Raw genomic sequence first — 22,349 nt, 5'->3', positions numbered from 1 at the left:
ACATTGTGGAATTGTTTCACAGTTGAAGCCACCTGGAACACCACAAGGTAATGGTGTGTCCGGACGTCGTAATCGAACCCTATGAGATATGGTGCGATCTATGATGTCTCTTACCAATCTATCGTTTTCATTTTGAGGTTATGCGTTAGAGATAGCTGCATTCACTTTAGATAGGACACCATCTAAGTCCGTTGAGACGACGTCATATGAACATTGGTTTGGCAAGAAACCAAAGTTGTCATTTCTTAATTTTTGGGGATGCGATGTTTAGGGCTTCAGCCGAAGAAGCTCGAACCCAAAGCGGACAAACACATCTTCATAGGATACCCAAGGGTGACAGTTGGGTATACCTTCTATCTCAGATCCGAGGGCAAATTGTTTGTCGCTAAGAACGGGTCCTTTCTCGAGAAGGAGTTTCTCTCGAAAGAATTGGGTGGGAGGAAGATAGAACTTGATGAGGTTGTCGAACCTTTACTTCAACCAGAGAATGATGCAACACAGAAAGATGTTTTCTGTGGCGCCTACGTCTATTGAAGAGGAAGTTAATGATAGTGATCATGAAGCTTCGGATCAAGTTGTTATCGAACCTCATAGGTCGACAAGGATATGTACTACTCCTGAGTGGTACGGTAATCCTGTCTTAGATATCATGTTGTTAGACAACAATGAACCTACGAGCTATGGAGAAGCGATGGTGGGCCCGTATTCCGACAAATGGTTAGAAGCCATGAAATCCGAGATAGGATCCATGTATCAGAACAGAGTATGGACTTTAGTGGACTTGCCCGATGATCAGCGAGCCATTGAGATAAATGGATCTTTAAGAAGAAGACGGACGTGGGCGGTAATGTTACCGTCTATGAAGCTCGACTTGTGGGAAAGAGTCTTTTCACAAGTTCAAGGAGTTGACTACGATGAGAATTTCTCACTCGTAGCGATGCTTAGGTCCGTCGGAATCATGTTAGCATTAGCTGTATTTTTCATTTATGAAATCTGACAGATGGATGTCAAAAACAAGTTTTCTTACTAGTTTTCGTAAGAAAGAGTTGTATGTAATACAATCAAAGTTTTGTCGATCCTAAGGATGCTAAAAGGTATGCTGGCTCCAGCGATCCTTCTATGGACTAGAGCAAGCATCTCGGAGTCAGAATATATGCTTTGATAGAGTGATCAAAGCTTTTAGGTTTATACAATGTTTGCTAGAAACTTGTATTTACAAGAAAGTGAGTGGGAGCACTACAACATTTCTGATAAGTATATGTGGATGAAATATTGTAGATCCGAAATAATGTAGAATTTCTGGAAAGCATAAACGGTTGTTTGAAGGTGTTTTTCAAAGGAAATGTTTCTCGGTTATGGAGGTGATAAAGAGTTCAACGTAAAGAGTTACGTCGATGCAAGCTTAACACCTATCCGGATAGCTCTGAGTAGAGATACCGGATAAGTATAATGGAGCAACAATTTGGAATAGCTCCAAGTGGAACGTGGTAGTAGCATCTACGATATGACATAAAGTTTTGCAAAATACATAGGGATCTGAATATGGCAAGACCCGTTGACTACAACCTCTTTCACAAGCATAACATGATCAAACCCAGAACTCATTGAGTGTTAATCACATAGTGATGTGAACAAGGTTATTGACTCTAGTAAACTCTTTGGATGTTGGTCACATGGCGATGTGACCTGTGAGTGTTAATCACATGGCGATGTGAACTAGATTATTGACTCTAGTGCAAGTGGGAGACTGTAGGAAATATGCCCTAGAGGCAATAATAAATTAGTTATTATTATATTATATTTCATTGTTCATGATAATCATTTATTATCCATGCTAGAATTGTAATGATAGGAAACTCAGATACATGTGTGGATACATAGACAACACCATGTCCCTAGTAAGCCTCTAGTTGATTAGCTCGTTGATCAATAGATGGTTACGGTTTCCTGACCATGGACATTGGATGTCGTTGATAACGGGATCACATCATTAGGAGAATGATGTGATGGACAAGACCCAATCCTAAGCCTAGCACAAGATCGTGTGGTTCGTTTGCTAAAGCTTTTCTAATGTCAAGTATCATTTCCTTAGACCATGAGATTGTGCAACTCCCGGATACCGTAGGAGTGCTTTGGGTGTGCCAAACGTCACAGCGTAACTGGGTGGCTATAAAGGTACACTACAGGTATCTCCGAAAGTGTCTGTTGGGTTGCCACAAATCGAGACTGGGATTTGTCACTCCGTGTAAACGGAGAGGTATCTCTGGGCCCACTCGGTAGGACATGATCATGTGCACAATGTGACCAAGGAATTGATCACGTGATGATGTGTTACGGAATGAGTAAAGAGACTTGCCGGTAATGAGATTGAACAAGGTATCGGGATACCGACGATCGAATCTCGGGCAAGTACAATACCGCTGGACAAAGGGAATTGTATACGGGATTGATTGAATCCTTCATATTGTGGTTCATCCGATGAGATCATCGTGGAACATGTGGGAGCCAACATGGGTATCCAGATCCCGCTGTTGGTTATTGGCCGGAGAGTTTTCTCGGTCATGTCTGCATGGTTCCCGAACCCGTAGGGTCTACACACTTAAGGTTCGGTGACGCTAGAGTTGTTATGGGAAATAGTATGTGGTTACCGAAGGTTGTTCGGAGTCCCGGATGAGATCCCGGACATGACGAGGAGCTCCGGAATGGTCCGGAGGTGAAGATCGGTATATTGGACGAAGGGTATTGGAGTCCGGAATTGTTCCGGGGGTACCAGGTGATGACCAGCGTGTCCGAAAGGGGTTTCGGAGGCCCCGTCAAGCGTTGGGGGGGCCTTATGGGCCAAGGGGAGAGGGCACATCAGCCCACTAAGGGGCTGAGCGCCCCTCCCACCCCATCTCACGTAACAAGGAGAGGTGGGGGCGCCACCCCTAGGGCAGCCGCCCCTCCCGGCTTGGGGGGCAAGTTTCCTAGGGGGTGGGGGCGCCCAAACCCATCTAGGGTTTCCCCTATGGCCACCGCCCCTCCCCTAGGGAACCCTAGGGCGCCTCCCCCTCCTCCCTTCCCCCTATATATAGTGAGGGAGAGAGAGGGCAGCTGCACCCTTCCCCTGGCGCAGCCCTCTTCCTCCTCCAACACCTCATCCTCCTCTGTAGTGCTTGGCGAAGCCCTACCGGAGAACCACGAGCTCCATCACCACCACGTCGTCGTGCTATCGAAGTTTTCCCTCAACTTCTCCTCTCACCTTGCTGGATCAAGAAGGAGGATATGTCTCCCAACCGTACGTGTGTTGAACACAGAGGTGTCGTCCTTTCGGCGCTAGGATCATCGGTGATTTGGATCACGACGAGTATGACTCCATCAACCCCGTTCACTTGAACGCTTCCGCTTAGCGATCTACAAGGGTATGTAGATGCACTCTCCTTCCCCTCGTTGCTATATTACTCCATAGATTGATCTTGGTGATGCGCAGAAAATTTTGAATTTCTGCTACGATCCCCAACACCCTGAAGGAGTTGTTTAGCGCAACAAACCAGGCAACCAGACTATGCGGCTGTAATGCCCTCACTTAGCCATAGGAGTTCGACAATAAAAACATGGGTGCAGCCCCTAGTATCCGAACTAGAATGCTATAAGCGTCTGATAGGGAAGTACCAATTCTTCGCGTAATGCGGAACAAATATCCAATGATTTGTAACCTGCGAATAGCTGCCCGGCTCTTGCCGCATCATGACAGCCAGTTTTCGGCGTTCTCTACTGAGGTGCTCTTTTGGATAAACCAAGGCACAATCACTGTAGTTCTCCCTTTACTACCTTAGCCGATATAGCGGAACGTAAGGTAGCAAGCACAGGAGCCGGGCAACCCAACTATTGACCAAAGACATGATTCGGAGCCAATGCATATAATGCAAAATTCGGGGTGCCGAACCATACTTATAAAAAGTGTTCAGACTTTTGTTGTCGTAACGTGGGGTGCTATGAAGCCCCTGGCAAACATCAAACATACCAAAGTGTACGGGTGCTACCTAATAGGGTTATCTGCAAGGGAGATGAAAAAGAGAAAGAAAACAGAAAAGGTACAAAGGTAAAAGCCTGGGGTCCTAAAGCTCCAGCCACAAACTGTTCTCATTGTAATTTAATTAGTATGTTAAGGCGCATTGATACAGGTAGTGCGATAAACAACAGGCTATTTGACATGCCGAAACCAAGGGAGAGCTGCATATGGCTCCTGAAAAAATAGGTAGAGTTATCGTTAACAGAATCACCTAAAAAGTCCCCCATATGTCTGCGTTTCTCGCCGTCTTGGTGTGTTTATCCATCAAGAGGACCGATGACCAGACTACCAGATGGGGCCTGTGGGATTGAGACCTGAAAAGGAAACAACTAAAAGTGAAAGTATGTGTGCATCCGATGTCGGTTGAGCCGTACTATGGACCACAAGCTAGCTATGCCTCCGTCGATGCCCATGGGATTTTGAGTGTGTAGTTATGTACGCGCGGCACGAATGCCGCCACTTTATCGGGACTGAGACGGAGGCCGGATTGCTAGTCGAGCTCCTAACGAGCCGAGCTCTCCTGCTGCAGAGTAGTTCGGACCCTCTTAACGGTGTCCATGGGCTCAGCAGCCGAATTAAGGTTCTGCTTGAGAAGGCCGCTCTGTACTTTTGCTGCTAAGGCAGCTATGTGCTCTTCTGTATGGAGGGAGCATTCCGTATTTCCATTGACCATTATGACATCGCGTGGACCAGGCATCTTGAGCTTGAGATAAGCATAGTGTGGTACTGCGTTGAATCGAGCAAACACAGTTCGTCCGAGCAGTGCGTGATAGCCGCTGCGGAAGGGGACGATATCGAAGATTAACTCCTTTCTTCGGAAGTTGTCCGGAGATCCGAAGACAACCTCTAGTGTGATTGAGCCCGTATAGCGGGCCTCTACACCTGGTATGACTCCTTTGAAGGTAGTCCTGGTGGGCTTGATTCGTGATGGGTTAATGCCCATTTTTTGCGTTGTATCCTGATAGAGCAGATTGAGGCTGCTACCTCCGTCCATAAGGACGCGAGTCAGGTGGAACCCATCAATTATTGGGTCTAGGACCAGTGCGGCTGAGCCACCATGATGGATACTGGTTGGATGATTCTGGCGATCAAAAGTGATCGGGCATGACGACCATGGATTGAATTTTGGGGCGACTGGCTCTATCGCGTAGACGTCCCTGAGCGCACGCTTGCGCTCCCTCTTGGGGATGTGGGTAGCGTATATCATGTTCACCATTTTGACCTGAGGGGGAAACTTCTTCTGTCCCCCTGAGTTTGATTGCCGGGGCTCTTCGTCATCGTCCTCGCTTTGCGACCCCTTTTCCCTGTTCTTGGTGTTTAATTTGCCAGCCTGTTTAAAAACCCAACAATCTCTATTTGTATGATTGGGTGGTTTGTCCGGAGTGTCGTGAATCTGGCATGGACGATCAAGTATGTGGTCCAAGCTGGATGGGTCTGAATTGTTCTTTTGGAACGGCGTCTTCCGCTAACCGGACTTAGAGCCACTGAGTCCGGCATTGACCGTCGTATCCTCGATGTTGTCATTGTTGTTTCGACGCTTGTATCTGTTGCGTCAAGACTTGTCTTTGTTATTTTTAACTTCAGGGGTGTCGGCGTCGCTTGCATTGTTTTTGCTACGGGCTAACCAACTGTCCTCGCCCGCACAAAAGCGGGTCATGAGTGCGTGAGGGCCGCCATGGATTTTGGCTTTTTTGGCTGAGGTGGCGAGCGAGCCATTCGTCGTGGATGCTGTGTTTGAAGGCTGCTAGGGCTTCAGCATCCGGACAATCGACGATTTGGTTCTTTTGGTTGGGCGCTTGAGGTCGTATTCTTCGGCTGCTAGGACATCGGTCCATTTATCATTGAGCAGATCTTGGTCAGCTTGAAGTTGATGCTGCTTCTTTTTCAGGCTCCTTGCAGTGGCTATTAGCTGGCGCTTGAAGCGCTCCTGCTCAAGAGGTTCCTCGGGCACGATGAAATCGTCGGTGCCGAGGCTCACCTCATCCTCGGAGAGCGGAAGATAAATTTCGTCCTCTGATTCTTTGTGTGTGGCCTGTTTACCAGGGCTAACCTGCCCATCTTCCCGATCATCTTGTTCATTAGCTATTTCAATGGGGTCTTCGTTGTCTTCGGCACCTTTTGGAGTGTTATCTTCTCCTGTGTCGGTGTTGCTGTCTTTATTGTGGCGTGACTTAGAGCGGCGCCGCTGACGCCGGTGCTTGGATTGTATTTCGGAAGGTTTATCCTCAGCTGGATCTTCCTTGTCATCGCCGCTATTCTCCTTTGGTGCATCCACCATGTATACATCATACGAGGAAGTAGCCGTCCAGCGTCCAGTGAACGGCAGGTTCTGGGCCTCTTCTTCTCCGGCATTGTTGTCCATACCGTCGATGTCCTCGGAGTCGTAATGAAGTGTGTCGGTTAAATCCTCGACCATGACTATGAAGTTGGTGGCGGGTGGGGAGCAAAATTCTCCATCGTCAGCCCCTAGTTCGAAACGGATATAGTTCGGCTGTGAGTCCTCCGCCAAGGACAGGTTCTTTAATGAGTTTAGCATGTCGCCCAAAGGCGAGTGCTGGAAGATGTCTGCGGCGCTGAATTCGAAGATCAATAAACGATCAAGTTCGGCATCCGCGGGCTCACATGGTTCGGAACTTACGGCCGGAAACGAGTCCGGAGTTCCGGTGGCACAGGTATCATGTGAGATCAAGTCTATGTATGGCTCCAACACCATGGAATCTGTGGCCTTCATGGTGGGGTCGATCCTCGTCCTTGGATGGCGTAGTCTGCTCTGGATCTAGGGCCAGAGCGGTTATGGAAGTTGTCTCATGGATGCAGTCCGATGACAGATTTAGGTCATGTCCCTCAGGGTGACCAGGAGTGGTAACCGCGGTCTTGAATCCGGCGAAGATCAAGTCTCCATGGATGTCCGCAACATAGTTCAAGCTCCCAAATCTAACCTGATGGCCAGGGGCGTAGTTTTCGATCTGCTCCAGATGGCCAAGCAAGTTGGCCCACAGAGCGAAGCCGCCGAACACGAAGATCTGTCCGGGGAGGAAGACTCCCCCTTGGGCAGCATCATTGTAGATGGTTGAAGGATCCATCGAACCTCTTGATGACGGCACAATGGAACTCTCAATGAAAGCACCAATGTCGATGTCAAAACCGGCGGATCTCGGGTAGGGGGTCCCGAACTGTGCGTCTAAGGTCGATGGTAACAGGAGACAGGGGACACAATGTTTTACCTAGGTTCGGGCCCTCTCTATGGAGGTAATACCCTATGTCCTGCTTGATTAATCTTGATGAATATGAGTATTACAAGAGTTGATCTACCACAAGATCGTAATGGCTAAACCCTAGAGGCCTAGCTTGTATGGTTTTGTCACAGCAGATGTCCTAGAGAAAGGACTTAGTCGTGGAGCCATCACGACTGGTTAGCTTGAAGGGGTTAAAGCAGACACAGGGACACAAGAGAGTTTATACTAGTTCGGCCCCTTCAATGAAGGTAAAAGCCTACGTCTAGTTGTGATGGAATTGATGGGGTTTCGATGACTAGGGAGCAAACAAGCTTCGCCTATGTCTCGAGTTGTTGTTTGTTGTCCTTGAACCGCCCCCGGGTCATCCCCTTATATAGACGAGTGACACCCGTCGGTTCACAGAATCCCAACACCGGTCGATATTCGTATCCGGGTTGGTCTCTCCTTATTCCTAACTTACAATACAAGTTTATATACAAATTCCGGTTTACAGCTACAAGTCTTGAACCGGCTACGGGCCTTAGGCCCTCATCTGCCTTCTTGGGCTTTATCACTTCTGGAACTACTGATGAAGTTGACCCGGCCCAGATAGGCCAGTTTACGCCCAGCAGTAATATCCCCAACATTAGGCCCCAGATTGATTTGAACGGGTTCATGTCAATCCTTTTACAAAAACTTCATCTTCAACGTCTTCTCATAAATTGGTAAACCGCCATGATGTCATCTTCTCTGATTACTATAAACCGGAGTGACGTCACCTGTCATAACGAAGATATCCATTATGCTTCTTTATTTAATATATCTGCGGAAACCGAGGCGACAGCTCCGTTTCGTGGCCCCTTGATTGTCGCGCCTGACACATGTCTTTTTGCCATATAAATAGGACAGAAGGGTCATTTCCTTTCTCTTTCCCTTCTTCCCCTTCTGCTTCGTCTTCCTCGCATCGCCCGGCTTCAAAGCTCCGCCGCCACCGTCGACCTCTGCCTCAACCTTGGCCGCTGCATCAACCTGGGCGCACCAGAGCATCGCGGCAACCTTCCGCATCTTCCTCGGCTCCGATAAACCTTCTATCCTTTCCCCTGCAGATCTGTTTTAGGGTTTCACAGTTCTTCAGTATTCATCATCTGCCTCTTGCTCATACGATAGATCTTTAGATGAATCCGCAAATCTTTACTCTATGCAATGATAGTTGTTTGACCTTCGCCTTCACTTATGCATCTCAAAACCATAGATCTATATGAACGTTTTGCTCATTGGTTCGGTACTACTCCTTTGAACCTCTAAGTATTTATCTCTTTTCTGAACTTGCTTCAGATCCAATGCTATAAGGAAATCTTGTGAAACCTGTTTCTGCGTACTTGTCCATCCGCACTGCTTAGATCAGGCGGTTTAACCTTATAGAAAAATTTCCCAAACCGGTATATGCCATTAGTCCCCTTATTGAACCGCCAGATGCTTGTTGCTTCATAAAACTCCGGTTCAAATAGTTCTGTCTCTGGTTTAACAGTGCCCATACCAATGTATCTTGATCAAATGCATTTTTGAACCGGGATCTTCTACCTTGTAGATTCCATCATGGCCAAGCAAGTGTATGAGTGCAATTGGGTTCCTTCTTGCGTCACAGAGGCTCAACTGGACGATTTAGTCCTGATTGGCGCTTTAGGCAGCAAAGATACCATCCATTGGAGGGCTCCTGGCAAACAATGCCCTCCCACACCTCGGGAAGGAGAGGTTGTTGTTTTCGTAGATCACTTAGCCCGGGGCTTTAAGCCGCCCAGTTCTAAATTTTACCGGGATGTTTTAGCCGATTTCCAGCTCCATCCACAAGATACTGGCCCCAACTCTGTTACAAATATGTGTCACTTCCAAGTGCTCTGTGAAGCGTTCTTTCAAGAGGAGCCCACAGTGGAATTGTTCAGAGACCTTTTCCATCTAAACTGCCGTACTGAGTTTACTGACGGCTCCAATACGGAGTTGGGTGGCATGGCGATTCAGAAAAGGAAAGAGGTCACATACCCTCACGCCAAACTGCATAGCCACCCCAAAGAATGGAATCAGACATGGTTCTACTGCAAAGACACCTCCCCTGCTGGTGAGAATCCCTTGCCTGGCTTTCGTCCGGAGCGGCTCAGCAATACACACCCTTCTCAAAAATATTGGCTGCATAGGAGAGAAGCAACTATGCTCCTCAACTGTCAAAGCTCAGAGCCTTTATGGCCAACGGTTTAACAAGGGTTGATCTCGCTCGCTGTTGGATATCATGGGGCATACTGCCCCTTAATCAGCGCTCCGGTTTGATGTGCGAGTATACTGGCAGTGTTGATGACCCACTGCGACATTCCAAAATCCAGCTCACCGATGAAGAAATCACAGAGGCTGTGAATAAGATGCTGAATGAACCGGAACACGTCTGTGCTAGAAACGGCCTGCTTCCCTTCTGTGCCACCAACAAACCGCCAGCTGTAAGACTTTAATTTTTCTTTTTGCTAAATCTGTTAATGATATATCTGGTCTTTGTTTAATATCAGTGTCTGTGTAATCAGGGCAATGATCTGTTTTGGAGCAAGAAACTACCGCAAGAGAAACCAGAAAAACCAGACAAACCCGAAAGAGCAACTCGGCAAAAGACTAAAGCTGTGAAGAAGACTGCCCACAGGAAAAGAACCACTGCATCTTCTAATCCGGCCCCTGATGATGATGTGGATAATCTGGACTTTGAGGTAGAGCTTGACTCACTTGGTTTATTTTTCATGCATCTTATTGATGATGATATTTGTCAGGATGATGCCGAAGCCAGCCACGCGGATGTTGCAGAGGTAATTATTCTCTCTTCCGATTCAGAAACTTTGCCTTCACAAAAAATCCGTCAGGCAAACCAGAAAGTTAAATTTTCTCATCCTCTTGCTTATTTGGATCCTAAATTTCTTATGAAGACCCAACAACACGAAGCTCGTCGCACAACCCGGCACAGCGGCCAGGTAGTTACCTCCGCCGGTTTACCGAACAGTCCGGTTCGGAAACGCCATTCAGAGGTCTCTAATTTGCTTGTCGGTGCTTGTCCTAAAGTGGGCTGCTTTCGTCAACCTCTTAATCCGTCTGACTCCGATTACCAGGTTACTTCCCACTCATCTTCTGGCAAGTCATCAGCTACTCAGCTCCCACCGCTCAAAACGGTGCTTGGGTAAGCTATACTTATTGTGATGTTTGTAGTACATCGCCTTAGAACATATGTTGTATTTGATTTTGTTATTCTTCTCAGGGCCAAACCTAGGCCAAGCAAGAAGGCCCGCCTGGACAAAGCGGCCGAAGAAGATGTCGTTCTTGAACCAGGCAAGACACCCAATCTTGAAGCGGCTATTCCTGAGGATATACCCAACGATCCACCGCAGCAAGACGATGATCTTATTGCTGAAGAGAGACCTACGGATGCCTCAGGTCCTGTCAATCAGCCCATAGGTTCCATCCGGATTGAAAGCTCCACCGGTCCATCAAAACCTACTAACAAGCCAACAGCCCCAGTGCAAATCGGCGGTACCCAGGATGATGAGGTTGTCATTACTGGCACTGGCCATACTGAGCCAAGCAATCCTGTCGCTTTATCCAAACATTCTGCCAAGGAAGAATTTGCTGCCTTTGGCAAAGGCAAGTGGAACGCTGATCTGACGACTTATGCTGCTCTGAACGCCCAAGATATCCATTCCGGCTATCTGAACCGGTTGTATACCAGTCGCGACTATGAAGCCGGTCTGGTTAATATGATGAAAGATAAATATGAGGTAACTTCCATATGCTCCTTCCTGCTTGTATGCTTCCATTCTTGCTGACTCTCCTAGCCCCCAAGGGCCGGTTTGTAATATTCTTTCAAATCGGGACTCACTAATATAAATCTTGATGTTTTGAAATTCGCTGATGTAGCCCCCAAGGGCCGGTTCAACTTAGCGTAGTTAAACCGGTACTTTAAGTAATTGAAATTGCCGCATCAGAATATATACGACCAAATAGCCATTAGCCCCCAAGTGCCAAGTTGAATACTTGTATTGATCTTGGGACTTTGTAAGCAATTGAAAGATGAAGATCGAATATGCATTAGCCCCCAAGTGCCAAGTGCATAACTTGTTATGTGGTTGGTACTTCAATCCTTGTACCGTTTTGTTGAAGCATATAACTGTCTACATGCAGGCTGAGTTGAAGACGAAAGAAAACCAAATAGCCGACCTCCAAGAAAACCTGAAAACCCAACAAGCTGAAACCTCCAAAGCAAAAGAGGAATTAGCCAGCGCTTTAAGCGCCATGGAGCAGCTTAAGGAGAGCTTCAAGAAGAAACAGGCGGATTGGGCCACTGAAAAGTCCACTTTAATCAAACGAGCAGAGGATGCCGAGGCTGCACTAAAACCGGTGGCGGATGAATTGAGCAGTATAAAGCGGCACGTGCATACTATGACCACTGCTATCTTTGGTAAGCCAGTTTGACTTCTAAATTGACTCGGCCTTCTTACAGAGCTGCCGGTTTAACTCTTATGATATTTCAGGGACACGCACTAGTCATTTGGGTTCAGATGTGCGGAAAAAATTGAAGGCCGTCTACACGTTGGTTGAACAGCTGTATACTGGCGCACAGCGGATCATCTGTACCGCATCTCACAACAAACCGGCGCCCACTTTGATTCAAGATACCCTGATGAAATTGTCGGTGCTTCCCACCCAGGTTGAAGAGCTGAAGAAATCTGCTGCTCGAACCGGTGCGATCAATGCCTTAATGCGGGCAAAAGCCTGGGTGCCGGATTTTGATCCTATTGAAGCGGCTCAGGGCTATCCCAGCTTGAAAGAAGATGGGTCAAAATTTAGTGAAGCGGATCAGCGAGCCATAAACCGGGAGGTGCGTCCGCTAGCTTGTCAACCGGCTAAAGAAGCGGACTTGTCTCATTATCAAGCTCAATATGATAATCAAAACAAGCGAATAGCTGCCCCAATTCATGAGTCGAAAAATCTTATCCCTCCAATCCGTAAGCACACTTACGCTCCCGATATTGACCCGTCATTGCTGATCCACGATGAAGCTGTTTTTCAAGCATTAATGGGAATAGACTGGACAATTGTTAATTTCCAGCCACTGGGTAGAGAAACGGAGGATGAAGCGGCGCAGGGTGACCCACAACCATCAGGCCAGACTAGTGACCAAGCTTGAACCGGAAGCCAGTTTTGAAACTGCCTCTCCTTTGCGAAAAACAATGATATTATTATGGGCGCTGTGTTGCCTTGTAATAGGCTAGCTGATACTTTTGATGTTGATATGCCTTCGTGCATAATTTGTTCTTCCTGTGGTGATGAACTTTCCAAAGCACCTTCTGCAATAAAAAAACTCTTCAAGTGCCACCGCGGTTGTACCGTCCGGTGGAATATGATGTCTGCATATATGAAGTCAAAACATCCAAAAAAAATCTTAAGTATATGACCAAATTTTTGTGATACATAATACCTGCCCTCGTTGAGCATGAAGTTGGCTTGGCCAATCTTGAAGCGGAGTTTTGCAAACCCACACCGTTGGAGGAGATAACAGCTCCTGTATATATATGACGCTGGTTTACCATGTAAACCATGCTGGGTTATAATAAACACCATGTTACTCCATAAGAGGATGTTAACAACAAGGATCAAACCGGGCAAATAGTCTCCGGATTGACGTGAACTATGTTCCGTCAATTGATTGGTTAAAAAACTTTGTCGGTTTAAAAAATGCAATAAAAAGCAAAAGAAACCCTTCAAAGAAAAGTGTAAATCAAGTGCAATGACAAAATGTTGCAAAAAAGGTTTATTTGAGCTGATCAGATGGTGTTACCATGGCCGAACACGACCAAGCTCCCGTTAGGTGTAACTATGGTTCTAGTCAGCCAGGTCCCCAAATGAAACCGTGGCATTTATGCCGATCAAGTGGCATGGTCATGGTTCGGGTTTGACCAAGCCCCCAAGTAATTCTGTGGCCTTAAGCCGATCAAGAGGCATGACTGGTTCAGACATGACCAAGTCCCCAAGTGATCTGGTGGCTCTCGCCTATCAAGAGGCATGGTATTGGTTCGGACACGACCAAACCCCCAAGTGATATAACATGATGCTTTTAAAAAACGAACTCAAGGGGTAAACCAGAGGCCGCTTTAGAGCAACTCCGTGTAACCTCACATGATGTAAAAGAACAGATACCCCGCTTTAGCTAAGGTTCCGGTTTATTATATTTAATCATAATATATACATTGTCGTAATATGTACATAAGTATAGCCAATGGCTCAGGTATAGTAAGGCCGAAGATGAGCTATGTTCCACGACCTGTTAGTCTCCTCCTCTACTGTACGTGAGTCTTTATGCTCTCGAATATCGATCAGATAGTACGACCCGTTGCGCAGATTCTTGCTGACCACGAAAGGCCCCTCCCAAGGTGGGGATAACTTATGCATATCAGTCTAATCTTGGATGAGCCGAAGCACCAAATCTCCTTCCTAAAAGGTTCTGGTTCTGACTCGGCGACTGTGATAACGACGAAGATCCTGCTGGTAAATCGCCGGTCGGGCGGCTGCGATGTCACGCTCTTCATCCAACCGGTCCAAAGCATCTTGCCGTGTTGTCTCGTTGTCCGCTTCAATATAAGCCGTTACACGAGGTGAATCATGACGGATATCACTGGGGAGAACCGCCTCCGCTCCATAAACCATGAAGAACGGTGTGTATCCTATTGATCTATTGGGTGTTGTACTGATGCTTCATAACACAGATGGTAATTCTTCTACCCAACAACCCGGCGTTCTCTGCAAAGGAACCATGAGCCGGGGCTTGATGCCTCTCAAGATCTCTTGATTAGCTCTTTCTGCTTGACCATTGGACTGTGGATGTGCCACTGATGAAACATCGAGCCGGATGTGCTCCCGTTTGCAGAACTCCTTCATAGCACCTTTGGACAAATTGGTACCATTATCTATGATAATACTGTGCGGAAAGCCAAACCGGAAAATCACCTTTTTGATGAACTGAACCGCCATGGCCGCATCACACTTGCTAACAGGTTCTGCCTCCACCCACTTTGTAAACTTGTCAACCGCCACCAGGAGGTGGGTCTTCTTATCTTTGGACCTTTTTGAAAGGCCCAACCATATCCAGCCCCCAAGTCGCAAACGGCCAAGTAATTGGAATCATTCTCAATTCTTGAGCCGGTACATGAGCACGTTTTGAAAACCTTTGGCAACCATCACATCGTCTGACCAGATCCTCCGCATCAGCATGAGCAGTTAACCAATAGAAGCCATGGCGAAATGCTTTAGCCACCAGAGACTTTGAACCAGCGTGGTGACCACAATCTCCTTCGTGGATCTCACGCAAAATTTCACAGCCTTCTTCAGGAGACACGCAACATTGAAAAGCTCCTGATACACTGCAATGATGCAACTCGCCATTGATGATAGCCATGGACTTGGATCGCCGGATTATCTGCCGGGCCAGAATCTCATCCTCTGGCAACTCGCCCCGGTTCTTATACGCCAGGTAAGGAAGCGTCCAATCCGGAATAACATGAAGAGCCGCCACCAATTGAGCCTCCGGATCAGGAATAGCCAAATCCTCTTCACCGGGGATCTTGACCGACGGGTTGTGCAGCACATCCAGAAAAACATTGGGCGGGACCGGTTTGCGCTGAGAGCCCAGCCGGCTTAAAGCGTCTGCCGCTTCATTTTTCCGCTGGTCCACGTGGTCCACCTGATAGCCTTTGAAATAACCTGCAATAGTATCCACCTCCCGACGATACGCTGCCATGAGTGGGTCCTTGGAGTCCCAAGTGCCAGACACTTGCTGAGCCACAAGGTCCGAGTCACCGAAGCACTTAACTCGACTTAGATTCATCTCCTTAGCCATCCGGAGACCATGGAGCCAGGCTTCATACTCAGCTGCATTGTTAGTACAAGGGAACATTAAGCGGAGAACATAACAAAACTTATCACCTCGTGGGGAAGTTAATACAACTCCAGCCCCTGAGCCTTCCAACTGCCTGGATCCGTCAAAATGGATGGTCCAATACGTGTGATCCGGCTTTTCTTCAGGTGCTTGCATTTCCGTCCAATCATTGATAAAATCAACAAGTGCTTGAGACTTAACCCCTGTCCAAGGCACATACTTCAAACCGTACGGCCCCAGCTCTATGGCCCACTTTGCAATCCGGCCAGTTGCTTCCCGGTTCTGGATGATATCTCCCAAAGGAGCAGAACTGACCACCGTAATTGGGTGCCCTTGGAAATATTGTTTAAGCTTCCGGCTTGCCATAAAAACTCCACACACCAGCTTCTGCCAATGAGGATACCTGTGCTTGGACTCGATTAGCACCTCGCTGATATAATAGACCGGTCGTTGAACTGGATGCTCCTTGCCTGCCTCCTCTCGCTCCACCACAATAGCCACGCTGACCGCCCGAGCATTAGCAGCAACATATAGCAGTAACGGCTCCTTGTCAATGGGAGCAGCGAGCACAGGTGGATTGGCCAACTGCCGCTTTAAGTCCTCAAATGCTTCATTAGCGGCGGAGCTCCAAACAAACTGATCCGTTTTTTCAACATCTGATACAAAGGGATTGCCTTCTCACCAAGACGACTGATAAACCGGCTTAACGCGGCAATCCGGCCTGCCGGGCGTTGAACATCGTTGATACACTTCGGTTTAGCCAGGGAGGTGATAGCCGTGATCTTCTCCGGATTAGCCTCAATTCCCCTGTTGGACACCAGAAAACCCAATAGCTTGCCCGCCGGTACACCAAAGACACACTTGTCCAGATTAAGCATCATCTTGTATGTTCTCAGGTTATCAAAGGTTTCCTTCAAATCATCAATCAGAGTCTCCTTCTCCCTGGACTTAACCACGATATCATCCACGTAAGCATGTACATTACGGCCAATCTGCTTGTGAAGACAATTTTGTACACACCATTGGTAAGTTGCCTGGGCACTCTTGAGCCCGAAGGGCATAGACACATAGCAAAAGTCTCCAAAGGGAGTTATAAATGTTGTCTTCTCCTGGTCCTTAACTGCCATTTTGATCTGATGATAGCCAGAATACGCATCCAAAAAACTTAAACGCTCACAACCCGCCGTAGCATCAATAATTTGATCAATACGGGGGAGGGCAAAAGGATCTGCTGGACAAGCCTTATTAAGATTTGTGTAATCCACAGACATGCACCAGGTGCCGTTTTTCTTGAGGACCAGCACCGGATTGGCAAGCCACTCAGGGTGAAAAACTTCAACAATAAAGCCAGCTGCTAAGAGCCTGGCTACCTCTTCTCCAATCGCCTTGCGTCTTTCTTCGTTAAACCGGCGGAGGAACTGTTTCACTGGTTTATATTTATCCACATTAAGTGTGTGCTCAGCGAGTTGCCTTGGTACACCTGGCATGTCAGAGGGCTTCCATGCAAAAATGTCCCGATTCTCACGGATGAACTCGATGAGCGCGCTTTCCTATTTCGGATCCAAGTTGGCACTGATGCTGAACTGCTTGGACGAATCACCAGGTACGAAGTCAACAAGCTTAGTTTCTGCTGCCGATTTGAACTTCAGGGCCGGATCATGCTCCGTAGTTGGCTTCTTCAACGGAGTCATGTCCGCCGGATCAACATTGTCTTTATAGTACTTCAACTCCTCGGTGGCACAAACCGACTCTGCATAAGCCGCATCTCCTTCCTCGCATTCCAAAGCGATTTTACGGCTTCCGTGAACCGTTATTGTCCCCCTGTGACCCGGCATCTTGAGCTGCAAATACACATAACAGGGTTGTGCCATAAACTTGGCGTAAGCCGGTCGCCCAAACAGGGCGTGATATGGACTCTGGATTTTCACCACTTCAAACGTCAATGTCTCCGACCTGGAATCATGGTCATCCCCAAAGGCCACTTCCAGAGCTATCTTACCAACGGGATACGCTGATCTGCCTGTCACTACGCCGTGGAACACTGTATTAGACGGTTTGAGATTTTTATCTGTTAGTTCCATACGACGGAAGGTCTCATAATACAGGATGATAATGTTGCTCCCTCCATCCATGAGCACCTTGGTGAACTTATAACCTCCCACCTGAGGCGCCACCACTAGAGCCAACTGACCCGGATTATCGACCTGGGGAGGGTGATCCTCTCTGCTCCATATGATTGGTTGTTCCGACCAACGTAGATAACGGGGTATGGCCGGTTCAACAGAGTTAACCGCCCGCCTCTGAACCTTCCGGTCTCGCTTGTCCAAGCTAGTGGTGAAGACATGGTACTGCCCACTACTCAACTACTTTGGGTTGCTCTAGTAACCTGACTGTTGCTGCTGTTGGTTGTAACCACCCTGGTTGTTCTGGCCATTTTGACCATTATGTCCGCCCGGATTACCATTGAATCCTGAACCGAAACTTCCTCCACCGTAACCCGGCCCGGATCCTGAGCCACCGCCAGATTCGTGATCATACCGGAAATTATTAGAATTCTTGAACTCCTGCATAATAAAGCAATTCTTCCAAAGGTGGTTTGCTGGCGCCTCCTTCGTCCCATGTCTTGGACAGGGCTGGCTTAGCAGATAGTTTAGGCGGTTTTGGTTAGGGTTGGGTGCTCCATTACGATTTTTCGGTCTACCCTTGCGTCGTTGGCCATTGTCCTGTGCGTTGGTATTAGCCACAAAGTCCATGTTACCATCCGCTTTACGCTTGCCTCCACCACCATTGCCTGCCCAGTGATGTTGCTGACCTTTGGAGCTGCTGTTCTTCTTCCCTTTCCCTGTCTTGTCATCATCAGACTCGGGATCCTTGGTACTATCAGAATCAGCATATTTCACCAAAGCGGCCATGAGGGTCCCCATGTCGGTGCAATGACGCTTCATCCGTCCCAACTTCAGCTTCAGGGGCCCAAACCGGCAGTTGCCTTCTAGGGTTAATACTGCGGTGTCAGCGTTGATGCGGTCTGAGGAGTGCAACACTTGTGAAACCCGGCGCACCCAATGAGTCGTTGATTCTCCTTCCTCCTGGACGCATGCAGCTAAGTCCACTATCGACATAGGCTGTTTACAGGTATCCTTGAAATTGCTGATAAACCGGGCTCGTAATTGGGCCCATGAACTGATAGAATTAGCCGGCAAGCTTTTTAACCAAGTACGGGCCGTTCCTTCAAGCATCATGGTGAAGTATTTCGCACACGCCGCGTCATCCACATCAAGCATCTCCATGGCCATCTCATAGCTCTCCACCCATGTCTCTAGAGGTTGATCCGCCGTGTAATTTGGTACCTTGTGCGGGCCTTTGAAATCCTTGGGCAGGCGCACGTTGCGTAAAGCGGGGATAAGGCAAGACACCCCCAAATAACTAGAAGTAACACCAGGTTCAGTCAAGGTGGTTGGACGAACCGGCGTGAGCTGCCGAGCCTGATGCTGTGTGGCTAACTCGACCTCCCTGCGCACGCGGGCCTGGTCCACCACTCCTTGAGCGTTATCAGCACCACCCGCCGGGTTGTTGTCACGGGGTGCCCCACGTCGTTCATTACTTGACACTGCTGGTTCATCCATATGTCTGCTATAGCTCCGGCTTGGACGGGGGGTCGAGTGGATCCGGTCGCGGCTGTACGAGTACGCTTCCTGTTGGGCCAAAGCTGTCCTCAGAAGTTCCTTAACCCGTCGCGTCTCTACTACCTGCGGCGAGTCACCTTCAATTGGAATGGCCTCCAGCCGTGCAGCAGCGGCAACAAGATTGTCCATTGGGTTGGAGTAGTGACCCGGAGGTGTTAAAGCAGCCTGAGGTATAACGGTGTTTTGACGAGGCGGGTCCATCTGACGAGGCTGAACCGGTGCACCGGTCCCAGGGGCTTCTGCTCGGTTTCCCTCCAGCGGATTGCCGGCTCTTGGTCCTGGAGTGTTGAAAAGGTCTCTAGCCTCGAAAACCGGAGGTAAGCGGGATCGGTGCTTCCTCCTTATGACTTCATGCGACGTGCCCTGGTCCAACATAAGCCTGTAGGCCTGTGCGTCTAAAGCGGCCCGCTCTGCGGCCATCCTGGTGTCCTCAGCCGCCAGATCCGTCTTGGCCTGGGTGATCTGTTCCTTTACCTTTGCAATCTCCGCGTTGTGAACGTCCTGATCCGGCGGATTAACTTCCCCCATAAGCACAGCCAACGCATCAAATAGTTCTGATAGAACCTGAGCCGGCGGGCGCACAGGGCCTCCTGCCCCGGCAGCCATCGCCGCTGCTGACCCAGAGATCGTTGCCGCAGCTGTCGAAGAATGAAGCGCTGCTTGTGTTCCGGCCATGAATATTCCAACCCGGTTGGGCAGATCAGAGGGGTCCGGAATACTGTCGCCATCGGAACAGCTCCCAATCCGGCCATCTTGTAGCTGATAAAGAGATTCGGTTTCTCCGGTCGAAGATTCGTCACCGGAACAAACGACGGTCGCGCCGCGAAATTCCGATCCGTCCTCATAACTTCCTCCATGGATGACTCCCACGAAGGCACGCTTCATGGCCAGTTTAACCCGGGAGGATCACGCACGCTGAGCCGTCTCGACGAGGTCGGTGCAGATGTCCGGCTCAGGGCCCGGTTCACCGATCTTGCCAATGAAAACGTGAATGCTACCAAAGGGGACCCGGTACCCATACTCAATTGAGCCGGCCTCGGGGCCCCAGCCTGCGTCGTCGATGTAGAGCTTGCCGCGACGACTCTTAGTCATCCGGCCTACAGCGTAGCCCTCGAGTCCTTCAAAGCGGCCCTCCAAGAACCGGAAACCATCGTGCGATTGCCCCACGGTGGGCGCCAACTGTCGTGGTTTTGTCACGGCAGATGTCCTAGAGAAAGGACTTAGTCGTGTAGCCATCGCGACTGGTTAGCTTGAAGGGGTTAAAGCGGACACAGGGACGCAAGAGAGTTTATACTAGTTCGGCCCCTTCAATGAAGGTAAAAGCCTACGTTTAGTTGTGATGGAATTGATGGGGTTTCGATGACTAGGGAGCAAACAAGCTTCGCCTATGTCTCGACTTGTTGTCTGTTGTCCTTGAACCGCCACCGGGTCGTCCCCTTATATACACGGGTGACACCCGTCGGTTCACAGAGTCCCAACACCGGTCGATATTCGTATCCGGGTTGGTCTCTCCTTATTCCTAACTTACAATACAAGTTTATATAAATTCCGGTTTACAGCTACAAGTCTTGAACCGGCTACGGGCCTTAGGCCCTCATCTGCCTTCTTGGGCTTTATCACTTCTGGAACTACTGATGAAGTTGACCCGGCCCAGATAGGCCGGTTTACGCCCAGCAGTAATATCCCCAACAGTTATGATGATGTCTCTCCCCTCCGGACTAAGTCCTCCGGTTTATATAGACACCGGGAGGATCTAGGGTTACACAAGGTCGGTTACAAAGAAAGGGATCTACATATTTAGTCACCAAGCTTGTATTCCACGTCAAGGAGGGCCTCATACGGACACGGGTGCAGTCTCCGGTCTTCGTATCTTCACAACCCATCAGTCCGGCCCATGGCTAACAGGCCGAACGCACGAGGACCCCTTAGTCCAGGACTCCCACACCTGGCCACCGCTGGGTCCTCGTGCCCGCGTAGGGGCCGGCGTGCACGAGGAGCCCGAGTCAGAGGCACATACAGCCCGACGCGAGCGGCATTGGGCAAGGAAGAGGGGGAGGCGATGTCCGCACACGAGTTTGTCGGTTGATCCCGATGCCGCGCTCCTCGCGTCGGTCCTCCGTCGCTCTCTCATGACGGTAGAGAAGGATGCGCGACGCCTCCACCACAAGATTTCCAAGGCGCTCTGACTCGCCATCGAGTTGTCGGAGCGCGGGGCAAACAAGGAGGTTGCGGCGATGGCGAAGGCGGCCCGCCATGCGAAGGAGCGATACCGCCTGCTCTGCAGGCTGTCAGGCATGAGGTGCAGCTCCGACTCCGACCTGATGGACAGCTCCACCTCCAGCTCTGATGATGACGCACCTCCGCATGCCGATGCCTACACAAAGGACGGGCACAGCCGCGCCGACGGCTGGAAGGGGAAGGGTCCAGCGAGGAAATGGTGATTTCCTCAGAGCATCTCCAACAGCCGCGCCAAAAGACATGCGCGCGCGGTAAGCTGGCATTTTAGTGCGCGCGGGATGTTTTCATGCGCTCCAGCGGAGGCGGGAAACTGGCGTGTGCGGGAAACGATTGCGCGCGCGAGAAAAGGCGACAGCTCGCGCGCTAGATTTGGCGCATCGCGTCCGGCGCGTCTATAAAATTGCAGTGCCCTCTGCCGCTCTCTCATCGCTCCCTCTACCGCTTTCTCTTCCCGCCGCCGACACGACACCACTGCGCCACCATGCCGCCGGGGAGCTTTGGGCTACCGCGGCGTCCGCGTGCGTCCGTCCGGCACCTACTCCGCCGAGATTCGGTCAGGCGGCGGCGTGCGCCTCGGCCTCGGAACCTTCGGCACCGCCCAGGATGGCGCCCGCGCGTATGACACTACGGCGTGGCACCTCCGGCGGTCCCGTTGGGACATGAACTTCACCGACGTGGCGACGCGGGAGCGGGCACATGAGTTGGCGCCTCCCCCGCGGCTTATCACCGACGAGGATCGTTGCGAGTACCGGAGGCGGGAGCGCCATCTCAGCCTGGCCGAGATGGACGAGGAAGCCATGGCGCTGTGGCGCCAACGCTTCCCGCAAAACATCATCAACGAGGAGCAGTTCTTCGCCAAGAGGAGGGCGGAGAGGGAGGAGGGGAGGGAGGAGCGAGCCACCTATCGCGAGGACAAGCGAACGCGGAAGGCGGTCGCTAAATTGAATATCAAGCTAAGAGATGCGTCGTCCTGGGACTCCAGCGACGAGCGGTTCCTTGACGCCTACGCTCAGACGTCAGAGGAGGACATCACCGAGGCAGAGTCCGAGTCGGAGAATGACGAGTAGTAGTAGTTTTTCATTTTATTTATCTATCTATCGTAGGAGAAGACTATGAACTATCTACGCACTATTTTGTATCGTAGAAGCAAGCTATGTGACGAACTATCTCCATATTTGTACTATTGGAACCAAATATGTATGGAATCGTAG

This window comes from Triticum dicoccoides, chromosome 5A (assembly GCF_002162155.2).
Source record: "Triticum dicoccoides isolate Atlit2015 ecotype Zavitan chromosome 5A, WEW_v2.0, whole genome shotgun sequence".
Classification (NCBI taxonomy): Eukaryota; Viridiplantae; Streptophyta; class Magnoliopsida; order Poales; family Poaceae; genus Triticum; species Triticum dicoccoides.
The sequence above is the reverse complement of the archived record's forward strand: the minus strand, read 5'-3'. Positions refer to the sequence as shown.